The sequence below is a fragment of the Hibiscus syriacus genome, unplaced genomic scaffold, assembly GCF_006381635.1.
Source record: "Hibiscus syriacus cultivar Baekdansim isolate YM2019G1 unplaced genomic scaffold, ASM638163v2 tig00111095_pilon, whole genome shotgun sequence".
NCBI lineage: Eukaryota > Viridiplantae > Streptophyta > Magnoliopsida > Malvales > Malvaceae > Hibiscus > Hibiscus syriacus.
The window spans coordinates 5197200-5203876 of NW_024062980.1; positions in this window are offsets into that span (position 1 = coordinate 5197200).

Below are 6677 nucleotides of genomic sequence, written 5' to 3' on the forward strand. Positions count from 1 at the left end.
AGTCAAGCAATCATAAAGGTAAGATAAAGTAGCTGATTAGTCGGTCTACAATTAAGGCATAATAGTGAGGCATACCATGTGAGTGCATTTATTGTACTTATATGAGATGAGGATGACTTGTGATTAGTCAACCTCAAATGTTTGATAAAAATATGTTTTACAATATTTTGATATGTTTTCATAATGTTTATGGAATTCATATTACGAGTAATATTAGAGTATGAACTGCTCTAAAATGAATAAATGAACATTTATGATCTGCTAAGTTAATTGAATAACACATTGTATGTGCATTGAGAGTCATAGGTGTATTTCAACATAAATTCTATGTAAAAGTTATCGATCGATTTTGTTTAATTCATAATGGTGCATTTTTTGTATCAGTACTATGTGTACTTTCGGCACTAAATGTGCAATCATGGTATTCATAATGAGTTTGTGATTACCATTTCAATATACAATTATGTATAAAAGTTATCGATCGATTTTGTTTAATGCATAATGGTGCATTTTCGTATCCGTACAATGTGTACTTTCGGCATTATGTGTGCATCCATGGAATATATAATGAGTTGTGAATTTCCATTTTGACACTTTGGTGCAATGCATGTACCTTACATTCTCATTTGACAAACTTTGGGCAAACAAAGGATAAATTGGAAAAATACTAATTGATAGATATGATGGGCATATTAAATATAGTTTATCAGGTTATATGAATGAAACTTGGGTTGCCAAGCCAGTTTATGATATGTTTACATTTTAGTACACTTCATTTTGGATTACTATGCCTCACTAAGTAAATACTTAGCGTGTGTGATTTCACATGTAGGAAATAGAAAAGACTAGCGAAGAAAGGAGTGTCACGGATATCATCAATCAAAGGTTTCCTCATCAGTAACTGTAGGACAATTATGTGTACTTTTGATAATTAGATGACATGTATTGGATTTATGAAAATGTTATGGATTATATTTGACTTATTATGTTTTTAAAATATTATAATTTAAGATTATTTTAACTACTGAAAGTTAACGAATATTTTACATCTACTATATTAAAATGTTTTATTTTTAAAAACAAAATTGTATGGGTTTACAAATAAGGAAATATTTTCAAAGTCATGTGACACCTATGACTTGTGTACAGAAACGTATACGAGAAATTGGTGTTACATTTATTAGTATTAGAGTTACAGGTTTAGTTGATTCTCAGCTGAAATCGGGTATAGTTTACTTTAAAAAGGGTTTACATGCCACTATGATATCAGGTTTATAGATATGGTATAGTTAGAATATGATTGATGTCACTCATTCCTAACTTGAGTGTTATTATTATATAAGTTCTAATATATGTCGAAATCTACGAATTCACGAAGAGCTATTGATCAAGAAGATGAAGAAGGGTCGAGTAACGAGAACTATGAAGCTAATAGTAAGTATCAAATACCGTCTGAAAACACTAGTACACCGGCACATCAGGGTATGCCAGAGTTTGGAGCTTTTATGTAGGCTCTCGATGCCATCTTGACTCAATTTCAACCTCCTCCGTCTCCCCTGCTTCTTCAGCGCCACAGTTGTTGATCCCAAAAGAGTTGAAAAGTTTGGGAGCTCCTGAGTTCTAGGGAGAATAGGATGAAGGTCCTATAGATGTTGATCTATGGTTAAATGATATTAAGGAGATGTTGGAGAGTATTCACCTCTCGGATTTTGAAAATCTTGGCGAAGCTGTATCTTTATTTCGAGGATCAGCTCGAGTGTGGTCGACCAATACTACGATGTATGCACCACCAGAGCAAGTAACATGGCAATTCTTTCAGGATGAATTTAAGAACAAGTATATCAGTAAGCAGTTTAGGCGAACGATGTTGCTGAAGTTTCTTAATATAAAACAAGATGACCGAGTAGTACATGAGTACGAGACTTAGAACAATAAGGTGAGTCATTTTTCTACTGAGGTAGTTCCCAATGACAAAGCTCGACGTGATTGGTTCCACGAGGGTTTAAAGCCTATGTTTAAACAGATGAAGTTGGCTTTAAACTTACATAGCCTGCAATAAGTTATTAACCGAGCTAAGACTATTGAAAGAGCTCAAGAGGTGACTCTAGCATCGTAGCAAGGTATGCATATGAGAAAAAGAGTTGGAACATCTTCAACTTATCAAAATGCTAAGAGAGGTAAGGGATCGAGTGTCCGATACAATAATAGAGATGAATCTGCTGTAACTTTACAGAAAAATAAGCAATCACAGTCTTTTACTACTGGCTCGGGTAGAACATTTGGAGAAAGAAATACTCCATGTCAGACTTATAGAAAATTTCACCGTGGAGTATGTAATTTTCTTAGTGGAGCTTGTTTCCAGTGTGGTGAAACAGAGAAAGAGGAAAATCCAGAGGAAAATCTGAGACAATCCTGTAACCAGAGACTCACGGAGTATCCAGAATTTATAACATTAAGACTAATGAAATTTGGGAAGACCCAGATATTTTAATAGGTACATTCCATCTTTTCGATGAGCTTGTATTTGTGTTGGTTGACCTTGGTTCTATACACACTTATATTAGTAAAAAGTTGGTTAGAACTAGAGTAATTCCTTTAGAGCCAATTTTTATTGGGATGATAGTGGTAAATCCCATGGGTCATAGTGCAAGGGTAACTCGGGTATGTAGAAAATGCCCGATAAATATTCAAGGGGTTTTATTTCTAGCAAACTTGATGGAATTGCCTTTCGATTAGTTCGAAATTATTTTGGGCATAGATTGGTTGTCTCCTCATCATGGATGGGTGGATTGTCGCAAGAAGAGATTATTTTTTATAGATACGGAAGGTTCAGAAATGGTAGTGATAGGCGAAAAAATGAAATCACCATCCAATGTGATATTAACAATCATTGCAAAAAAAATGATTTTGGAAGCATGAACAAGTTTTATGGCCAACGTGATAGAAAATATCAGAAGCGAGATTAGTTACTATTCCAACAGTTAGGGAGTTTTTGGATGTTTATCTGGAAGAATTACCAGGCTTACTTCCAGTCCGTGAGGTGGAATTCCATATTGAAGTTTACCCGGGTACTGAACATGTTTCTATGGCTCCATATCGAATGGCTCCAATAGAGTTAAGAGAATTAAAGGCCCAATTGCAGGAGCTATTTGACAAGGGATTTATCAGACCCAATGTTTCTCCTTAGGGAGCACCTGTTCTTTTTGTGAAAAATAAGGATGGATCTATGTGATTATGCATAGATTATCGTTAGTTAAATAAAGTAACAATAAAGAATAAGTATCCTCTTCCGAGGATTGATGATATGTTTGATCAACTGAAAGGCGCAGTAGTGTTCTCTAAGACATACATATGGTCAGGATACCACCAATTAAAGATTAAAGAGGATTGTAACAGAGGCACCAGTGCTTGTACAACCCGAGTCAGGTAAAGACTATGTAGTTTTTAATGATGCATCTAATAATGGATTGGGATGTGTGCTTATGCAAGAAGGAAATATTGTGGCCTATGCCTCGAGAAAACTAAAGACTCACGAGAGAAATTACTTGAAAGATGACTTCGAATTGGCAACAATCATGTTTACGTTGAAGATTTGGCGTAATTATCTGTACGATAAGCAGTGCCATATTTATACGGATCACAAGAGTCTAAAGTATTTGTTGACTCAAAAAGAACAGAACCTGAGGCAAAGATGATGGATCAAGATTTTAAAAGATTTTTATGTGATCATCAATTCTCATCCAAGGAAGGCTAATGTGGTAGTGGATGCACTTAGCCGAAAGACTTTTGCAGTTTTACGGGCTTTGAGTGTGCCTATGTCTTTAAAGAATGATGACAACTTGATTGCTGAGCTTAAGTTAAAGACAATGTTCTTGGATCGGATAAAAGAGCTGTAAGGATAAGATGAATTTTTTTGGCAAGAATGACAAAACTAGAAAAAGGTGAGTCCAAAGACTTTGAAAATAAGATAGATGGATGTTTATATTATCGTGGAAGACTTTGCATTCCAGACAATGAAGAACTAAAGAAAGATATTCTTTCTGAGGCATATTATAGTCCTTTGACGATACATCCAGGCGAGAATAAGATGTATCAAGATATAAAGAGTCGTTATTGGTGGCCTGACATGAAAATAGTTGTATCATAGTTTATTGCAAAATGCCTAACATATCAGCAAGTGAAAGCTGAACATCAAGTGCCTTCTAGATTTCTGCAGCCGATATCAATTCCTGAGTGGAAGTGGGAACGAGTAACAATGGATTTTGTTTCATAGCTACCTTCGACACCAAGTAAAAACGACTCAATATGGGTAATTGTGGACAGATTAACCAAGATAGCTCACTTTATTCCAGTTCAGATAGATTACTCGATGGATAAATATGCAGAGTTATACATAAAAGAGATAGTTCGACAGCATGGAGTACCTTTTTCAGTAGTATCCGACCAAGATCCCATGTTTACTTCAAGATTCTATAAGTCTTTGCACGAGGCATTGAGTACTCGATTGAATTTCAGCACAGGTTTTCACTTGCATATAGATGGGCAGTCAGAGCGAACTATTTAGGTATTGGAGGATATACTAAGAGCATGCGTGATTGAATTCAGAGGATCATGGGAAAGATATTTTCCTTTAGTAGAATTTGCTTATAATAACATTTACCAATCGAGTATTAAGATGGCCCCATATGAAGCCTTGTATGGGAGAAAGTGCAGAACACCATTAAATTGGTTTGAGTTAAAAGATCAAGACCTAGTTGGCCTAGATTTAATGAAAGAAATAGAAGATAAAGTGAAAGTTATCTAGGATAATCTTAAGATAGCATCCGATCAAAAAATGTCTTATGCTGATCTAAAGAGAAAAGAGATTGAATATCACGTAGGGATAAGGTATTTCTGAAAGTATCGCCTTAGAAGAAAGTGTTGTAGTTTGGGTGTAAAAGAAAGTTGAGTTCGAGATTTATTGGACCTTATGAAATTCTAAAAGGTCCGAACCAATAGCACATAAGTTAGTTTTGCCTCCTGATATGGAAAATATCCATAATATTTTTCATGTATTGATGCTTAGAAAGTACGGATCAGATCCATCGCATATCATCACACCAGAGGAAATAGAGATCTAACCAGATTTGACTTACGAGGAAGAACCAGTGCGGATCATAGCATGAGAAAACAAATAATTGCGTAAAAAGAAGATTCCTCTAGTTAAAGTACTCTAGCAAAATCATAAAGTTGAGGAAGCTACTTGGGCAAGAGAGGAGGACATGATGAAGTAATTTCCACACCTCTGTGTATCAGGTACGTCTTAAAATTTGAGGATGAATTTTCTTAAGGGGGAATTTTAATAACCCAAATATCGGGTCGATGACCATACTGAAAGGATAAAAAATTTGGTGGGTTAAATTGAGTAAATTGATAAGTATATGGAATGATTTAGAAATTTGTTTTTAAGACTTATTATTAAGAATTGGAGAATGGAGGGGAAATTAGGTCCTTTAGATGGAATGAATTTAATATTCATTTAAATTGGGTTATTTAATAAAAGTGAATAGGAGAAATAAGAGGATAAGTTTTGAAAGTGGTTATTCCTCTTCTTCTTCTCGTCCCTGCCCCCCATAGAAAAGGTAAGGTTTCATCTAGTTAGTTTTTCCTTTCGTTTTTGGGTTGGTTTTGAAGCCCTAAGTGATATAGAGGCTTCAGGAAAGTTCAAAGAGGAATAAAACTATGAGATGAATGATTTAGTTGAGATTTAATAAAATGGGGTTTTAAGTGATTTGACGAAATATGGTTAGTTATGGGAGTTTAAAGGCATATTTAACTTGTCAAAGAAGTAAATAAGAGTTATGGGGCCTAAGAAGTGATTAAAAACATTTTTGAAAAATTGGTGTGATTCTTACTTTTGAGTGCTCTTTGGAGATTTTGGATATTATAGGGAGATTTATAGATGTAAGTTAGTTGGATTAAGTAATGATGAGTTTAATGGTATGCTTAGTGATATAAGTAAGAGATTTAGGCAAAAATGTGGTCAAAATCGAAGTGAAATATGTAAAATATGGGTAAGGCTATCGATACTGGAAGAACATTACTGATACTATAGGTTTAAATTTAAGGAAAGAGGATGAACACAATGAACATTATCGATACTTATGCAAGTAGTATCTATACTGAAGTGGGGTATTAATACCAAGAGGAAGGTATCGATACTATTATTGAAAAATGGATTCCAGAATGCAAAAATGGTAACGATACCGAAGGGAGTATCGGTACCATAGTATAGAAGTATCGATACCATAGGGGGTACCGATACTATTTAACCTGTAATTTTAAGTTAGGATGAACTTTAATAGAATTCGAGAATAATAGTACTTTTGAGTATTATTATTTTGTATAAATGTTAGATAGCTTACTAACATTTGTATTGTATGTGTGTGAAAATGGATGCTTGTGTAGACCATAATCAAGCTCCTGAGTCAAACAAGCAAAAAGGCAAGGATAAAGTAGTTGATTACTTGGTTTACAATTAAGGCATAATAGTGAGGCATACCAGGTGAGTGAATTTTTTGTACTTATATGAGTTGAGGATGACTTGCGATGAGTCAACCTGAAATGTTTGATAAAAGTATGTTTTACAATATTTTGATATATTTTCATAATGTTTATGGAATTGATATTACAAATAA